The following is a 17,766-nucleotide window of genomic DNA, read 5'->3' as shown; positions in this document are numbered from 1 at the left end:
TGTTCTCCCCAGCCCTGCCAAGAGTAATCCCTAAGCACAGAACCAGGAGTAGTCCCTGAGCACCACTGGATGTAGCAAACCCTCCCCCTCCGCCCCCCCCCACACACACACACGCATAAAAAAATCCCACAAAATTTATGGTAAGTCAGAAATTATATCCTTTGTAACTTAAATTTATGATGGGAAATTTTGGTATCCACATAAAACTGAACGAAAGAATACACAGATCTGTTTTTGGTTTTGTGCCACACCTGGCAATGTTCAGGGGTTACTCCCGGCCAGGAATTAAACCCAGTTCAGCCACATGAAAAGGCAAATGGCCTACCTTCTGTAGCCCCAAGAACTGTGACCTACCTGCTGTAGCCCCAAGGAATATATAGCTCTTTTTAAAAATAGAAAAGAGGAGCCAGAGAAATAATACAGTGAAAAAAGTGCTTTGCCTGTGCGTAGCCAACTCAGGTTCGATCCCCGGCATCCCATATGGTCCCCTAAGCACCACCACCACCACCAGGGGTAATTCCCAAGTTCAGAGCCAAAGTAATCCCTGAGCATCACCAGGTGTGCCCTAAACCCACCAACCCCCAAATAAATAAGGACTGAATAGTACAAGAGCCGGGTAAGTCACTTGTCTGGCAAACAATCAACCTTGGATCAAACTGTGGCATCACATTTGTATTTTCTTTTTTCTTTTTGGGTCACACCTGGCAATGCACAGGGGCTACTCCTGGCTCTGCACTCAGGAATTACTCCTGGCGGTGCTCAGGGGACCCTATGGGATACTGGGACTCAAACCCGGCTTGGCCAGGTGCAAGGCAAACGTCTTACCCACTTTGCTATCGCTCCAGCCCTGTGGCATCACATTTGATCCCCCAGCCATCATCAGGAGAGACCCCTGAGTACAGAGCCAGGAATAGCCTCTGAGTACCACTGGGAGTGGTCCAAACTACCTCCCCCCAACAGAAAGGTCAGAAGAACACCATTATCTATATGGTTTGTTAGGGTAAGGAGGCTTGAAGGTCAGAAAAAACAGAAGCTGGGGCTGGAGCGATAGCACAGCAGGTAGGGCGTTTGCCTTGTACGTGGCCGACCCAGGTTCAAATCCCAGCATCCCATAGGGTCCCCTGAGCACCGCCAGGAGTAATTCCTGAGTGCAGAGCCAGGAGTAACCCCTGTGCATGGCCAGGTGTGACCCAAAAAGCCAAAAAAACAAACAAACAAACAAACAAAAAAAAAAACAGAAGCTTTTAGAAATCATCTTCAATCCTCCTTTCCAAAGTATATTCTTCAGCTGATCTCCAGAGGACCTGACATTCCTCACCATAATACTATCATTTAGCTTTAGACACGTTTCCCTTTTTTTTTTTTTTGTTAAATGTGTAATGGAAGAAGTGATTCATCAATCAGATTAGGATCTGCTGAGAATGTAACAAAAGACAAATATAAATTTTTAATTATAGAATAAAAAAGTGGCAGGAAACCTTGGAGGGCAGAGACAAAGCAGGACTGTGTGGTGAGTTCTACCTCTGCTCTTTTTCTAATCAGCTTATGCTAACAGGACAAAATACTTTTTCTCTGTGTCTAACGAAAAATATCTTATCAGGGGCCAGAGTACAGAGGGCAGGGCATTTGCCTTGCACACAGCCAGCCCGGGTTTGATCCCTGGCACCTCATATATTCCCCCAAGCACCACCAGGAGTAATTCCTGAGTGCAGAGAAGGAATAACTCCTGGGCATTGTCTGGTGTGGCCCCCAAACAAACAAACAGAAAAAACCCCAAAATGGGCCATTAAGGCAGGGAGAGGCGGGAAAACTGGTTTCGTGTGTGGGGAGCCCTTTCAGATCCCAGGTGGCAGAAGGTCCCCCAGCACTGCCTGGAGCAGCCCTCGAACACCTCTAGGTGGCTCCCCCCCCTCCACCAAACCAAATTTAAAAAGAGTGGGCCATCAGTCATGGTCACTGGCTGCTCCCCTAAACTGAAAACCTCTTGCAACTCTGGCATGGCAGAGTTCAAGATCTTGGCATCTGGAAGGAAAGAAGGATTATCGAACATGGAAAGAGGTAAGCTCTTCAGACGGGGGAGGGTCTAAAGAATGTCACTAATCTAAATTTTCTGTTTAGATTCTCTAGTATCTAGTATCTAAATATATCTATAACCCGTTTAGATATCTCAAGCTTTCAGTTTTGATATTCTAAGCCCAACCTAATACTTTGTGTGTGTGTGTGTGTGCACCACGCATGTGTAAAGCAAGATAATTTTCACTGGATAAAGTTTACTTAGAAAGACTTGAGGGGAGAGTAAAAGAGGAGTGTGTGTTCAAGAGAAAACAAGAAACAAGGGGCTGGAGAGATAGTACAGTGGGTAGGGCATGTGCCTTGCATGCATCCAACCCAGGTTTGATCTTAGCATTCTACAGGGTTCCCGGAACCACCAGGAGTAATTCCTGACTGCACAGTGTGCAGCATTGCCTGAGCATTGCCGGGTGTGGCTCAAAGATGAAAGAGAGACAGAGAGAAAAGATGAAAGAGAGAAAGAGAGAAAAGATGAAAGAGAGAGCGAGGGAGGGAGGGAGAGAGGGAGAAAGAGAGAGAGAGAGAGAGAGAGAGAGAGAGAGAGAAGGAGAGAGAGAACACGAGCTTCTCCAGGATGGAAAAACCTAGAGAGGGCTAAGTAGTGTTCAAGAGAGAACACAGGCTTGACAGAGCAAACTCAATCTAATACTTTGTAAATGTTTCTTGTTTATTGAAATACTTTTAAATTTATCTTACTATTTGTTTATTTTGGTTTTTGTGCCATACCAGTCCTGTTTATGCCTGGCTTTGTGCTCAGGGATTACTCCGGGGGGGCCAGATGGGATGCTGAGGATAGAACGCTGGTCAGTTGCATGCAAGACAAGCGCTGGACCTGCTGTTCTTTCACGCGAGCCCTGTTTGAAAATGTAAACTGGGAAACGGAGGCAGCGGTGGAGAGATGTAAAGCAGGTAATGAGCTGCCCTGTACGGACTGATCTGACCAGATACCTGAGTACTGACCCCCAAAAGAACAATTTTTTTAGAAGTTAAATTCAGAGGTGGGGTGCACGAACATAGTCCAAAGGGTAAAGCACTTGCCAAGACCAGTTTAATCCCCAGGTTCACAAGTGGTCTGTGAACACCCTCAGGAATGATCCCTGAGCGCAGAGCCAGAAACAGTTCCCAGGCAGTGCAGGGTGAGGCAGCAACACACCCATCTGGCATGGAAGTAGGGTCAGCCTCCTGGCAAAGCGGTGTCCTTTGACCCCGCGCTGCGTCCTTGGACCCCTTAACTTCCTTTCCATGTTCCCTTAAAATCCCCCCAATTCCTCACTCCCTGCAAATGAACAGCTGCAAAGAAGCTCTCTGGTCTGCATCCCTAAACGTCAGCTAGCCTGTCTGCAGTCCGTCCGAGGTTCCTCCTTTGACCCTCTACAGCTCTGTGCTCGCATTGCTGCAATGCAGACGCCGTAAATCACGCTGTAACTATTAAATATCGGAACCCAGTTGTGGGGCTGGAGCGACAATACAGCGCCTAGGGCGCTTGCTTGCCTTGCACGTGGCGTCCCAGGTTCGATCCCCAACATCCCATATGGTCCCCCCTCCCCATGGAGCCCACCAGGAGTGACCCCTGAGCACTGCCGGGTGTGCCCCCCCAAACCACCACCTAGCAGTCCCTCCCGGGCTTGGCGGGTTTAGAGACCGAGCTGGGGTGGGGGGTGGAGGGGTGATGGGCCCTCAGCTTGATCCCCAGCCGGAATGGACCCGCGGTGGCTTCTCCAGGACCCCCATCGCCTGCGGGTGGAGGGGGGTGGAGCTGAGCGCAACTTAAGGCGCTTGGCGGGGGGCGCGCGGGACCCCGGGGCGCTGGGGGCGGAGCAGGTGGCGGCCCCCGTCGCCATGGCGACGACCCGGCCCCGACCGGGGCGCGTGACGTCATGACGCCCTCCCGGGCGCCGGGCCTGGCGGTGCGTCACCCGGCCGGGCGGCCGCGGGCAGCGTTAGAGGCCGGCGCCGGCCTCCCGGGCTCGGCGGGCCCCGGAACCGGGATTCGCGGCCGGCGCGGGGGCGGGGGCGGCGCGGGGCCCGGACGCGCCCAGCCAGGTTCCGGGGCCCGGGCGAGGCGCGCCGGGAGCGGAGGAAAAGTGCGGCGGCCCGGGAACCTGGAGACCGCGCGAGGCAAGCGGCGGCGGGGGGCGGCGGGCCGGGCGGGCGGCGGGCGCGGCGGGGCGGCGGGTGGGGGGCGGCGGCGGGGGGCGGCGGAAGGAGGGTCCCGAGCCCGGCGGCCTGCCCCTCCCCCACCCGGCCCCTCCACGCGCCTCCCCCGCCGCGATCCCCCAAACCCCACCCCGAGACGGCGCCGGCCCCACCGCCGCGATCCACCCCCCCACCCCCACCCCCACCCCCCACCCGCTAACCCTTAAGACCGCGCCGGGGAACCCGCGTTTTCTCATTCCCGGGCTCAGCCCCGCCGGGCATGTCCTCCTACCCCCTCCCGGCGCTGCCCCGGGACCCACAAACCCAGTGACTTCCTCAAACCCGAAGCCAGTGAGCCACGTGACCCGCAGTCCTCCTGGGTGGTGACCCCACCGGCCACCTCCTCCCCAAATCCGCCCTGTGCCGCCCACGGACCTGGTGGCTTCCCCGGGGCCAGCCTCTCCGCAGTTGTTTGCCACTCAGTGGTCAGTTGACAAAACCTCCAGTGTTTGCTAAGCTCTCTGGCCCGCAGCCTCGTGACCCCCCTCACATCTGCGCCTTTCACCCCGAAACCACCCCGCTGACGTTCCTCTCCACCTCCAGCCCCTTCCCCCGCCACCAACCCCCAAGTGTCAATCAGCACATGACTTCCCAGCGCCCCAGTGCCGCCACGCAGGTGCCCTGGAGGCTGGAGACATGAATGTGAATTAGGAACCCGGTCGGCGGTTTGACTGGGTGGTTCCAGATTCAGGCCCCAGGTCTGTCCCTGCTGTGGTGGCGGACCCGGGAGAAGTCAGTTTGTCACCTGTATTGTGATACAGTGGGGTAGGGGGCCTCTCACCTCTTTCCGGCTATGAAGGTCCATGCCCAGTGCTCTTTTGCAGCCCTGCCCCCGAGCCCAGGGTCCACTGGCTTCACTGGCCTTTTTTTTTTTTTATTTTGGGTCACACCTGGCAATGCTCAGGGGTTACTCCTGGCTCTGCTCTCAGGAATTACTCCTGGCGGTGCTCAGGGGACCATATGGGATGCTGGGAATCGAACCCAGGTCAGCCTTGTGCAAGGCAAACGCCCTACCCGCCACCCGCTGTGCTATCGCTCCAGCCCCACTCCACTGCCCTTTACCCTTGATTCCCCTGGCCTGCTACCCCCTGCACTTAGTGGTCCATACCTGTGTCCCCTCATCAGGCCTCCCCAGTTAGTTTCTCAATGTTTCTGAGCCCCGGAATGTGCAAATGTGCTGAGGCCTGCATTCCTCCAGGAAGGGCCGTGACCCTCGGCTCTCGCCCTCGGGCACCCCGTTTAGCCTGTCTGCACCCTTCTCCTCAGGGAGAGGGAGATAATGGTGCCATGCCCAGCCTGTGGGGAGCCCTAAGCTTCCACAGAAGCCGAGAGGCTCCGACTGGTTCTGCTCCTGTCCCAGTGCTCGAGACTCCGCAGGGACGCACACCTTGTGGGATCTTTCTACCCCTGGCCTCCTAGCAGCCCACCTTCTCCCCTCTGCCAGCCTCCTCCTGTCTCTCCTTCCCGAGTGATTGCCGCCTACTGCCCGGCGCCCTCTGTCTGGCGAGCTCTGAGTGGACAGATAAAGCGTCTCTCTCAACCATCCCAAGAGAGAATTATTTCAGTGTACTTCCCCTTACCGTCCTTTTTTCCCCCCCTTTTCGTTTGTCCAGTTTGGTCGTAAGTGGAGAAAATGAAACTCAGGTAGCAAACAGCTGTGATTTGAACCCGGTTTTCAAAACCTGCTTATTCTGTTTTCTGTCTTGCCCTGAATGAAACTTACCAAGTTTTCCACATCCTCCTCAGCCTTTCGTTCCCGGTTTTTGTGTCTGTTGTTAATTGAATTCTGAGGCCGACATTCCCTCCCTCCCTCCCTCACTGTCTGATCCCCCAAGTTTTCTGTGTCCTTTCTCGTCCCGTGGCTTAACCTGTCCCTGGTGTTTGGGTCTGGAACCCCGCCTCTTCATTTATTCATTTATTTTTCTGGAATCCCCATGAATTACAGAGTTACAAAGATATTTGTGGTTGAGTTTCAGGCTTATATTGTTCCAACACCAGTCCCTTCACCTGGGCCAGAGCAATAGCACAGCAGGGAGGGCATTTGCCTTGTATGCGGCCGGCCCAGGTTCGATCCCCGGCATCCCATATGGTGCCCAAGCACCGCCAGGAGTAATTCCTGAGTGCAGAGCCAGGAGTAACTCCTGTGCATTGCTGGGTGTGACCCAAAAAGTAAAAAAACAAACAAACAAAAAAACCAGTCCCTTCACCCATGACCATCACCCTTCACCAACATCCCCACTTTCCCTCCCGCCCCCCAGCCTGCCTCAGTGGCAGGCACTTTTCCCCTCCCCCATTGCCAAGTGTTCTCTGTCCCCTCACCCCCGCCCCTGTGCCAAGTTTCCTGCTGATGACCAGTTCTGCTCTTTGTTTCTAATATAAAGTTTCTTTATATCCTACACGTGAGAGAGAAATTTCTGGGTCTCCTCCTGGCTGATCTCACTCAGCCTGATACTCTCCAGACCCGTTCGCATTGCAGCACATTGCATGACTTTATCTTTTCTTGAAGTTGAGTAATATCCCATCGTGTGGGTGCACCATAGTTTCTTTGGTAGTCAGCTACCCGTTCGTGGGCCTTTGGGTTGTTCCCAGATTTTGGCTTTTGTGAACAGCGCTGCGGTGAACAGAGGGGTGCAGATGTCTTTACTGCTTTCTGCTTCGTTGGGGAGTATTTCCGGGAGTGGAATTGCTGATTGTAAGGGAAGCTCAATTCCTGGCTTTTTGAGGAGTGTCCATGTTGTCTTTCAAAAGGCCAAAGTAGTTGCCTGGGCCCCCTGCTCTGAAATACCTTCCTTCCTCCGTTGCCCACGTCCCCAGCCTCTGTCTCACCCTCCGGAGCCCTGGATTCTTGCTCACACTCCCCCCTGAGGTACCTCCCGTCTCCCTGGGACCTCCCCAGGTCCTCACACCCAGGTCAGCCCCTCCAGCCCAGGGGCGGCTTACCACATGATCTCCTTCTATTTTCAGCTCCTGCCGTGTTCTCTCTGTCCCTGCTGTTCTTGGCCACCGCCTGTTACCTGAAACCTTCACCTATCAGCCCTTCCTCTGCTGGAGTCTGTTACCCAGCCCCCTCCGTGCTCACACTGACCTGCCTTTTGGGTTGGTTTTTTTTTTTTATTTTGGAGACACACCAGCCGTGCTCAGGACTTACTCCAGGCTCTGTGCTCAGGGATCACTCCTTGCGATGCTGGGGGACAGGGAAATAAATATATGCAGTGCCGGGATTCAAACCGGCTTGACCTACCTATTGGACCCTCTCTCTGTCCTTCTTAGCGATTGTCCCACCCTAAGACCCAGCCTCTTCCTATGCTGCTCGGTGTCCGGTTGGACCCATCTCGCCATTCCCAGATTCTCATGGCATCTTCCTCGTTTCCATCACTGATGTCCCTGTTGTTGTTGTTGTTTTGGTTTTTGTTTGTTTGTTTTTGCTCTTTGGGTCACACCCGGCGATGCTCAGGACTACTCCTGGCTCATGCACTCATGAATTCCTCCTGGCGGTGCTCAGGGGACCATATGGGATGCAGGGAATCGAACCTGGGTCAGCCACGTGCAAGGCAAACGCCCTTCCTGTACTGTTGCTCCAGCCCCAGTGATGTCCTTGTAAGTCTGGGCCTTCCCTGTCTGTGCTCCTGTCCCTTCTCACAGCTTCTTCTCCTTCCAGCCTCCCTCCTGATAAGCTGCTGCCGCTGTAGCTCTCCTCCTGTCCCCGCTCTGGACATAGCCTTTCCTGGCCGCTGGTGTGACTCAGGCGCACACGAGTGACCAGCCCTCACTCCTTCACTCAGGATTGTCTGAGCAGACTCCCCTGGCCTCTTCGGCTTGTCCGCTGAAGTGCCACTCTCCCCTGGCGGCTCGCCATACTAATCAGGGTACCAGTCAGTTCTTTGGGGCGCAGAAAGGAGAGAGGCCTTGGGGCGCCTTCGCCATCGGCTGCTGGGTCTCCTTGAGGGGCTCCCAGGATCCCGCCTGCTTCTGAAGCCTGGCTGTCTCTTCCCTCAGGGTAGAACGCTTTGAATGCCAGCCTCTGCCAGCTTTGAATGGGCCCCTTTGTTTCCCCAGCTCTGGGAGGACTTCTCCGTCCCCTCCCACCGGAAGACTGGATGGGGAATGGCAAAATGTACCATTAAAGCACCACATCCCGGGGCTGGAGCGATAGCACAGCGGGTAGGGCGTTTGCCTTGCACGCGGCCGACCCAGGTTCAATTCCCAACATCCCATAAGGTCCCCCGAGCACCACCAGGAGTTAATTCCTGAGTACATGAGCCAGGAGTAGCCCCTGTGCATCACCGGGTGTGACCCAAAAAGCAAAAAAAAAAAAAAAATATTCCGTGGACTGCCCCCTTCCCTGAACTCTAATGGATGTCAGTGGCCTGATAGCAGGAACTATGGTAGAGGGCCAAAGGCCGGGCTTGGAGTCCTGCAGTCGGGCTTTTCAGAAAGGAGCTTTTGCCTCCTGAGTGTTGCATCTCTCTCAAAGCACAGAACTCACTGTTTCCTGATCATTTCTGTGCTTTCGCACCCACCGCCTTGGCAGTGTCCTTGGAGAGGGGCTGGAGTTTCTTAACCCTCTGTTAATCTGTTGTCTTCATATTTTTTAAATGATGGGGGGTGCAGCGGAGTGGTAGCATAGCAGGTCAGGCGCTTGCCCGGCGCTCAGCTGGCCCAGGGCCTGTTCCTGTCACTGCATTTGGTCCCCCGAACCCCACCAGAAGCAACCCTGAGCACAGAGCCAGAATAAGCCCCGAGCAGTGACGGGTATAGTCCACCTCGTGCCCCCCTCAAAAAGAGTTGTTGTTGATCTTGCTTTTGGACTACATCCTGCCGTGTTTGAGGGCGGCACCCAGCTCTGGCTGGGGGCTGTGCCGAGCGGTCTTGGGGGCGTGCAGTGCCAGCATCAAGCCCAGGCCTCCCCCTCGCGGCATCTGTACTCAGCCCGTTGGGCTTGCTTTCCGGTCTGCTGTCCCCTGAACCGTGCTCCTCGGCTGTAGTAGGTCATCGCTGAACTGGCCAGCCTCGAGTGAACGCGTTCAGAAATCCCGATTATTGGGTGCGGGACAGAGCCGTGAAGCCGATGGCGTGTTGCTTCTTTTTGTAGTCACGACGCATCTCTCGCCCAGTTCCCTCTATTCCTAGAACGGGGACAGACTTTGAGCTCAACAGCCCTGAATCTGGACCTTCCTGGAGGCCCTTGTGCGGGTGGCGGAATGAATGTGTCCGTCTCTGTCATGTTTCTGGCAGGAGCAGAGAGGTTGGTTGGCACGGCTGCCGGGATACAGCGGTAACAAGGCCAGGACCTGTCACATACATACGGGCCAGGTCGCAAGAAAACAGCTAGATTAAATATTTACTAGAACTGAGGGCTGGAGCAATAGCACACGGCCGACCCGGGTTCAATTGCCAGCATCCCACATGGTCCCCCCATGCACCGCCAGGAGTAATTCCTGAGTGCAGAGCCAGGAGTTAACCCTTGTTCATTGCTGGGTGTGACCCAAAAAGCAAAATAGTAATAATAATAATAATAATATTTACTAGAACTTCAGAGATGATCCAAGGAGAGCTGAATCCAAACAGGCAAATGTTGGTAATCATTGAAGTTGCATAGTTTCCTGTTTTCTTTCTACTTTTGCATTTTTGAAATTCTTAGTAAAAGGGGTACTTTTTTTGGGCTGGAGCGATAGCACAGCAGGTAGGACATTTGTCTTGCACGCAACCAACCCAGGTCCGAATCCTAGCACTCCATATGGTCCCATGAGCACCGCCAGGAATAATTCCTGAGTGCAGAGCCAGGAGTAACCCCTGTGTATCACCAGGTGTGACCCAAAATGCAAAAAAAAGGGGGGGGACTTTTTCTTCGAAAACACCTCAAAGCAAATACTAAATAATACTATTTATCTGGGTTACATAGTATATTTAATGTGTGTGTGTGTGTGTGTGTGTGTGTGTGTGTGGTTTGGAGGCTACTCCTGTCAGTACTCCAGGGACCCTCCCCAGCTTTGTGCTTGGGGGTCTCTCCCAGTGGTGCTTGAGGAACCACGCGGTGCCAGGGATTGAGCCTGGACCGCCCACAAACCACGTTTGCAGCTCATTGAACTATCTCTCCGCTTCCTGAGCGATGTATTTAGTCTCACCCTATCTCTGACCTCTTCTGGGAGGTACTGGGTGCTCAGTACAAAAATTAGCGACTTGCAGTCCTTGGGTGGCAGGGGATTGGGCATTTCCTGGCCACAAGCTCGTTGCTTCAGTCCTCTGGCTTCCCAGCCCAGGACTGGTGTCTGGTGGTAAAGGACTTAACTGGTCTTCAGTAGTGTGGGAGGAGGAAGGAGGGGGAATGAGAGAGACATAGAAGAATATTCTCGAGGGTCTTCCCCTTCTGCCCTTCTAGTACCTGGGGATAGAGCAGTGAATAAAACAAAGGTCCAGTGGGGCCAGAGCGATGATAGTACAGCAGGTAGGGTGTTTGCCTTGCACGAGGCCAACCCAGGTTTGATCCCCGGCATCCCATATGGTCCCTGAGCACCGCCAGGAGTAATTCCTGAGTGCAGAGCCAAGAGTCACCCCTGAGCATCGCTGGGTGTGACCCAAAATGCAAAAAATAAAACAAAGCCTAGGACTTAACAGACTCACCTAGTGGGGTGTGGATGTGGGAGAAAAAGGAATTAAGCCATAAGTAAAATGTATACTGAGAAGATGAATCAGAGAAGAGTTCTGGGAATCACAGTATTTGACTTTTTAAAAACTCAAGCAGTCAGGGCCCAGAGCGATAGCACAGCGGGGAGGGCATTTACCTCGCACGCGGCTGACCCGGGTTCAATCCCTGGCATCCCATATGGTCCCCCAAGTATCACCAGGAGTAATTCCTGAGCGCAGAGCCAGGAGTAACCCCCGAGCATCGCTGGGTGTGACCCAAAAAGAGAAAAAAGCTTCAAGCAGTCTCGGGGCCAGAGAGATAGTAGAGTGGGTAGCGCTCTTGCCTTGCACGTGGCCTACCCAGGCTCAACCCCCAGCACCCTCCACAGGTCCCCTCAGCACCCCCGGGCCCCCGGGATGTGGCTCCGTGATTAAGTGCCTGCCTTGCATGCCGGAGGCCAGGGATGGATACCCACCACTGCCCGGAGTCCCTGCTGTACCTGATACTACTGCTAACGGTTTGTTACTCCTCTTCCTATTCTGAGCTCTCAAGGACATTCTGACAGAAAAGGTTAACATTTGAGCCAGAGCCTGAAGGTAGTTGAGCACTGAGCAGGGGCATGGATCTGGGGGAAATGTCTGAGGCTACAGAGAGCAAGGAGCAAGCAGCGGCAGGGCCCTGAGGCAGGAATGTGTCTGGTGCATTTGAGAAACGCGGGGGAGGGGGGAGAGAAACAGGAAGTGTGGCAGTGTGGGTGGACAGGTGACAGATCGTGCTGGGTCTCTTGGTTTTTTGTGTTTTTTTTTTCCCCCCCTTTTGAGGGGTGGTGTCACACCCCATGTCCCCCACTCTAGGCTGACTCCTGGGTCTGCACTCAGAGATCACTCCCGGGAGGGGCCAGGGACCGCATGGGATGCCCGGGATAGACCCGGTGTTGGCCATGGGTGAGTCTGAAGGACTTGACCGTGGGGGTGAGTCGGGGGCTGTGGGGGGGGCTCCAGGCAGGCCAGTGGAGGGGGTCTGGCAGCTCCTGGGAGAAGAAACTGCAGGGAGAAGAAAGCTGGCCGTGCCCAGGCTAGAGGCGTTGGTGAGCGTTAGCCCGTGGCGCGGGGCAAGCCGGGGAGAGTAAGAAGTGCTCGGATTCCGGATGGGCTTTGAGGGCTGAGCCAGCAGTTTGGTTAATGGACGAGCGTGGCCTGCAAGGATACAGAGAAAGTGAGGGTGGATCCCTTGGGGGGCTTATAGGCGGGGAGGGTTCCCATGTCAGGGAAGGAGGGCTTCCTAGAGGAGGGGGGCTTGTAAGAGGAAGCTGAGGAGTTGACTTGGGAGCCCGCCAGGTCTGAGAGGCCCATGGACAGGGCCTTGCCGAGCGCGCGGGCGGGTGCCCCTGGGTGCGTGAGCGGAAGTTGCACGGCGGGGAGTCCGGCTTCCCTTCGGGACCCTGATGCATCTGGCCTCTGGATTTTCATCTGCGGGGCGACGCCATTTTATTGATTTGTTCTTGGTCTAGGGGCCACACCGGCATCATGTGGGGGGCTTCCCCCAGCTCTGTGCTCTCTGGGGAGCCAGGCAGTGCCCGGGGTCGCCTGAAGTGAAAGCCCGCCCAGAACCCCATCGCTCCAGCCCTGTCTGACCCCACGTTAGACTAGAAGGGCGGGGGGCGGTGGGGGGGTCTTCTCAGCCCTCCGCTGCGGAAGTGATGAGATGCTTCTCAGGTATCTGGGGCCCAAAGCGATAGGACAGCGGGTAGGGCGCCTGCACGGAGGCCACCCCGGTTTGATCCCGGCACCCCATATGGTCCTCCACCCCCCCCTCCCCCAGCACTGCCGGGAATAGTTCCTGAGTGCAGAGCCAGGAGTAAGCCCTGAACATTTTGGGGTGTGGCACAAACAGATCCACCAAAACAAAACATAACGAACGAACAACCCCCCCACCCCCCAGATATCTGGATGTCTCAGCGCATTTCCCAAAATGCTTTGCCCCCCGGTGCGTCGCGGTGTTGGTGACAGGATCCCTTCTTCTGCTCGAGTCACTGCCTGCCCTGTGCCGGGCGCTGTGCCCGCCTCCGCTGGTGGCGCAACTGCTCTGTGCCCGCACGGCACACTGCAGCCGTGCTGTCTGCAGTCCCCGCTCTGCTCAGGACCCGGGGAGCCCGCAGAACCCGAGGGGCGGCTGTGACCGTAGCCAGGGAAAGCTTGTTCTTGGCCCGGCTCCGAGGGGAAGCCGGGAACACGGTGTGAGAGACGAGATGAGACAGCGTCCCAAGGAAGGAAGGAAAAGGGGTCTCGGGGCTGCGTGGGGCCACCCCGTTCCTACCCCACCTCGCTTCACCCGGACTCCAAGCTGCTCCTGGTTCTCTAGCCCGGGGAGGTTTTCAAAGCCAGGCTCAGGAATTCCCCTGAGATCGGATTCACAATCAGCAGGACTGATTTGGGATTCAGGCTTGAGTCTGTTAGCTCCGTGCCCTAATAGTGTTACTCGGTCTCTACGTGTCCATTCTTTGGGAGGTGCTGATTAGGCCAAAATGCCTGCTCTCCAGGCACTTCCGTTCTAATTGGACTGGAGCAATATAGTACAGCAGGGAGGGCACTTGCCTTGCACGCTGCCAACCCAGGTTCAACCCCCGGCATCCCATATGGTTCCCCGAGCACTGCCAGGAGTAATTACTGAGTGCAGAGCCAAGGGTAACAAACCCCTGAGCAACGCCGGGTGTGATCTGAAAAAGCCAAAAAATTCTAATCAAGAACAGGACAGGGGGCTGGAGCGATAGAACAGTGGGTAGGGCGTTTGCCTTGCACGTGGCCGACAAGGGTTCGATTCCCAGTATCCCATATGGTCCCCTGAGCACCGCCAAGAGTAATTCCTGAGTGCAGAGCCAGAAGTAACCCCTGTGCATCACCAGGCGTGACCCAAAAAGAAAACAAAAAGAGCAGGACAAAGGCATGTGTTCTCCCCCGGAAGCTGAGTTCAAGGAAAACATCGATCCGCTAACTCGTTGGTGCTGACAAGCAGTCCAAGCAGTCCGCTGTGGTCTGCCATTTGGTTGCGGATGCTAAATTGTCAGGAGAGTGGCCAGCCACGCAGGAGTACGGGGGAGAGGCCCTCTCGATCGGCAGGTCACGCACAGAATCCGTGCGGGCTGCCCATGCACCTAGCAGGGTGGAGGCAGTTCTTTCGCGTAATAGAAGAGAGAAGTCTATTCTGTCTCGGTGAGTGAGTTGGAAAACAAGCCAAGAGACACCCCCAAGTGCACGTCAGTTTGCGAGGCCGTAGCGCCTCCCCCTGCCTCTGGCACCTCCTGGCCCAGTGGCCAGAAGGCGAGTGTGGTCGGCTTCATTGGCCGCCTTTGTGGTGCTGGCAGGAGTGGGGGTCTTGTGCCGCTTCCTCATGGACAGCTCAGAGTCAGAAAGGTTGGATGTGACACTCAAAGCCCCTCCCCCCCTCCCCGCTGGAAGTAGGCAGAGCGCCTCACGGGAAAACCCTGGCCCACCCAGACGGGTGATTCAGCTCTGAGAAGCCCGGAGAGCCCTTGTTTAAATTCATCCTGCTGTTTCCTGCTTCACTGTCTTGCTGGGTTTGGTTTATTTTGTTTGGGGGCATGCTGGCAGTGCTCAGGGCTTAATCCTGGCTCCGTGCTCAGGGATCACTCCTGGCAGGGTTCGGGGGACCATATGGGTGCTGGGGATTGAACCTGAGTGCCGCCTGCAAGGCCAGCGCCTTCCCAGCTCGGGCCCAACTTATCTCCTGTTTGTTGGAAGTGCCTGTGTCACAGTGCATGTACAGTGAGCTGAGAACCAAGGAACTGGGGCTGCTTGAGACTGTAGGACTGACCTGAGGCAGAGCTGTGGAGGGTGTGGCCCTGGGTACGTGAGCTCCTGCTCTCTCTGAGAGGCTCATCTGCTCCACCAATGCCCTGGCCAGAGGCCACGGAAACGGTGCAGGAGAGGGGCTGGAGCGATAGCGCAGCAGGTAGGGCATTTGCCTTGCACGCGTGCGACCTGGGTTCAGTTCCCAGCATCCCATATGGTCCCCTGAGCACCGCCAGGAGTGATTCCTGAGTGCAGAGCCAGGAGGAATCCCTGAGCATCGTTGGGTGTGACCCAAAGAGCAAAAAACAAAAACAAACCCAAAGAAACCGTGCAGGAGAAAGGAAAAGGAAACACCGTGTGCAGGAGAAAGGAAAAGGAAACACCGCGTAGCCCCCAGGGTCCATAGCCCGGACCACGGTGTCCCTGGGCTCTCTGGGTCTGCTGTCATCTCGTGCTCGGCCTGAGCAGCTTCCTTGTGACTCGGCACTGGCACTGAATCGGGAAGCTCAGCTTGGAGATAGGATTTCACTGGAGACCTGTCACTGCTCCGTCTCCTGTCACCAGCCACCCGGAGAATCCTCATGTTCCTGCAGCTGACAGAGGGTGCGAGGCAAGCCTACAGGCTGGCTTTATTATTTTATTTACTTAATTTTGACTTTTTTGAGCCACACCCGGTGGTGCCCAGGGCTTTCCCCTGGCTCTATGCTCAGGAATTACTCCTGGCAGTGCTCAGGGCACCATGTGGGGTGCCGGGGATCTCACCCAGGTCAGCTGCCTACAAGGCAAGTGCCCTACCTGCTCTGGCCCCTCTTTTAAATTTTTATTTATTATTTATTTATTTGACCTAATTTAAATATATTTAAATAAATATAAATAATATTATTGATTTAAATAAACATTGTTTATTTGATAATATTTATTTTATTAATTAATTATTTATTTAACCTAATTCATAGATTCAGAAGGCTGAAAACTTTGATTTTGGGGTCCTATCTTGCTAGGTGCTTGGGGGTCACTCCTGGCGATGCTTGATGGACATGTGGTGCCAGGGATTAAACATGGGGCGCCCGCACATGGCAGCTCCCTGGGCTCTCTCCAGCCCGTACACCTTAGTTGAAGGTCTGGGGACATCTGCGGGAGCTAGGGTATGGGCCTTACATGCAGCTGACCTCCGTGGCTCCCCAGTAACACGCGTCCCCTTCCCCCGCATCATGGCTGTAGGCCTGGAGGTCCCAGGCGGGCCCTACTCTCCACCTGTCCTTCCCCGGGTGGCTAAAAATCATCCAAAGTGGCCCAGGGCTCACCAAAAAAAACCTTTTTGGTTGTTGTTTGTTTTTGGGGACACAGCCCGCAGTACTCGGGACTTACTCCTAACTCTCCGCTTAGGGGTCACTTCTGGCAATACTCAGGGGACCACTTGGGGTGCTGGGTCTTGAACCCAGGTCGGTCACGTGCAAGTGCCTTATCGTTGTACTGTTTGTCTGGCCCCCACCCCCTTATTTTTCTTAACCAGTGTCGTTTTTTTTGTTGTTGCTTTTGGGGTTACACCCAGCGGTCCTCAGGGAGTCACTCCTGGCCTGGCAGGGCCCAGGGGACCAAATGGGGTGCCAGGATCTCATCTGGGCTGGTGACCAGCTGCGAGCACCTCGCCTGCTGTGCTGTAGCTCTCACTCCATCTTTTTTTTCCCCACGTATATTTTAACTCTGCTCTGCTCGTCCTGCACTCATGGTTCTTTGTTGCTTTAGGGCCACACTCGGTGAACCTTAGGGGCTTGCTCTGCACTCAGGGATCACTCCCAGTGGGCTCAGGGGACAGTATGAGATGGTGCCGAGGGTCAGACCCAGGCTGGCAGCGCCCAAGGCAAGCACCCTCCCCGCTGTGCTGTTGCTCACGGTGCTTGTCTAAAGCATTAAACAAACATCCGCGGGCAGGTAGGTCTCCTGTGCTTGCTTTTTTTGTGGGATGAATTATGAAGTCAGGTTCTTAGATCTCGGCCCCTGTACCTTTCCCAGCCAGGGTGCAGCGCTCGAAGGGTGCTCAGGAGAGCCGAGAGTAACCCTCGCCTTGTGGTGATGTGCGCGTGCGCCTGCCCCCCCACCCCCCAGGGTGGTGCTTGGGTTCTTTCTCATGTTCATTTTAAAATGAACAAAGTCGTGTTTCTTAGAATAATTTTAAATACACAGGAAAAATTAACAGGAAAAGGGCCAGAGAGAGAGAGCACAGCATGTAGGGCCCTTGCCTTGGATGCTGCTGACCTGCCCAGACACTGCCAGGTGTGGCCAAAGGGGAAAAAGAAGGGAGAGAAGAGGCCCTGGCTTCATCCCTGGCACTGCCGGGGTCACTCTTGAGCACAGAATCAGGAGTAGCCCCAGACAATTGGTGTCTCCCCAAAGCCCCGACAAACATTCTTTTTTTTTCTTACACAAACATTAAAATGTTTATTTTCATAAGACAGCCTCTGACGTCTGCTAAATATTCATTAGCAGACTTAGAATGCATACCACAGAGCAGAAAATTTCTTTCTTTTTTTCTTTTTTCTTTTGGCTTTTTGAGTCACATCCAGCAATGTTCAGGGGTTACTAGGCTCTCACACTAGGCTCTCACCTAGAAAGCAGTGAATTTCCTTCTTTCTTTTGTTATTGACTCACCTTGAGATACAGTTTACAGTTCGGAAGTTGTTTGTGATTGAATTTCAGTCATACAATGTTTCAATACCCATCCCCTCACCAGTGCACATTTCCTACCACTAAGTTCCGGTTTTCCCTCCGCTCCCCTCCCCACCCAGCTTGCCTCTAGAGGAACTCAGTTTTCTTCTCTTTCGGCACTGTGGTTCCAATACTGTTACTGAAGGGTTATCCATATCACTCTGCCTCCTTTCAGCACTCAGTCTCTGTCCAGGGTGATCATTTCTTTCTCTTTCCTTTTTTCACTTTTGGACCACACGGTGATGCTCAGGGACTGCACCTGGCTCTGCATTCAGGAATCACTCCCTGCAGATTCCAGGGACCATATGGGACGCGGGGGATTGAACCTGGATCGTCTGCATGCAAGACAAATGCTCTCCC

At 54.6% G+C, this 17,766-nt stretch overlaps 1 protein-coding gene across 3 annotated transcripts in view; it reads left to right on the top strand.

Moving 5' to 3' along the window:
• Window positions 1-3,980: 3,980 nt before the first annotated feature.
• ZNF76 (zinc finger protein 76) overlaps window positions 3,981-17,766 on the top strand; it is a 32,141-nt gene continuing 18,355 nt past the window's right edge. The window contains exon 1 of one of the 3 annotated variants that reach the window (XM_055126900.1): window positions 3,981-4,188. The gene's annotated coding sequence lies outside the window, so the exon portion shown is untranslated. The remainder of the gene's footprint in view (window positions 4,189-17,766) is intronic. The other 2 variants (XR_008628542.1, XM_055126899.1) reach the window with 2 other exon arrangements.

This window comes from Sorex araneus, chromosome 2, assembly GCF_027595985.1.
Source record: "Sorex araneus isolate mSorAra2 chromosome 2, mSorAra2.pri, whole genome shotgun sequence".
In the NCBI taxonomy this organism is placed as follows: domain Eukaryota; kingdom Metazoa; phylum Chordata; class Mammalia; order Eulipotyphla; family Soricidae; genus Sorex; species Sorex araneus.
The sequence above is the reverse complement of the archived record's forward strand: the minus strand, read 5'-3'. Positions and strand labels throughout refer to the sequence as shown.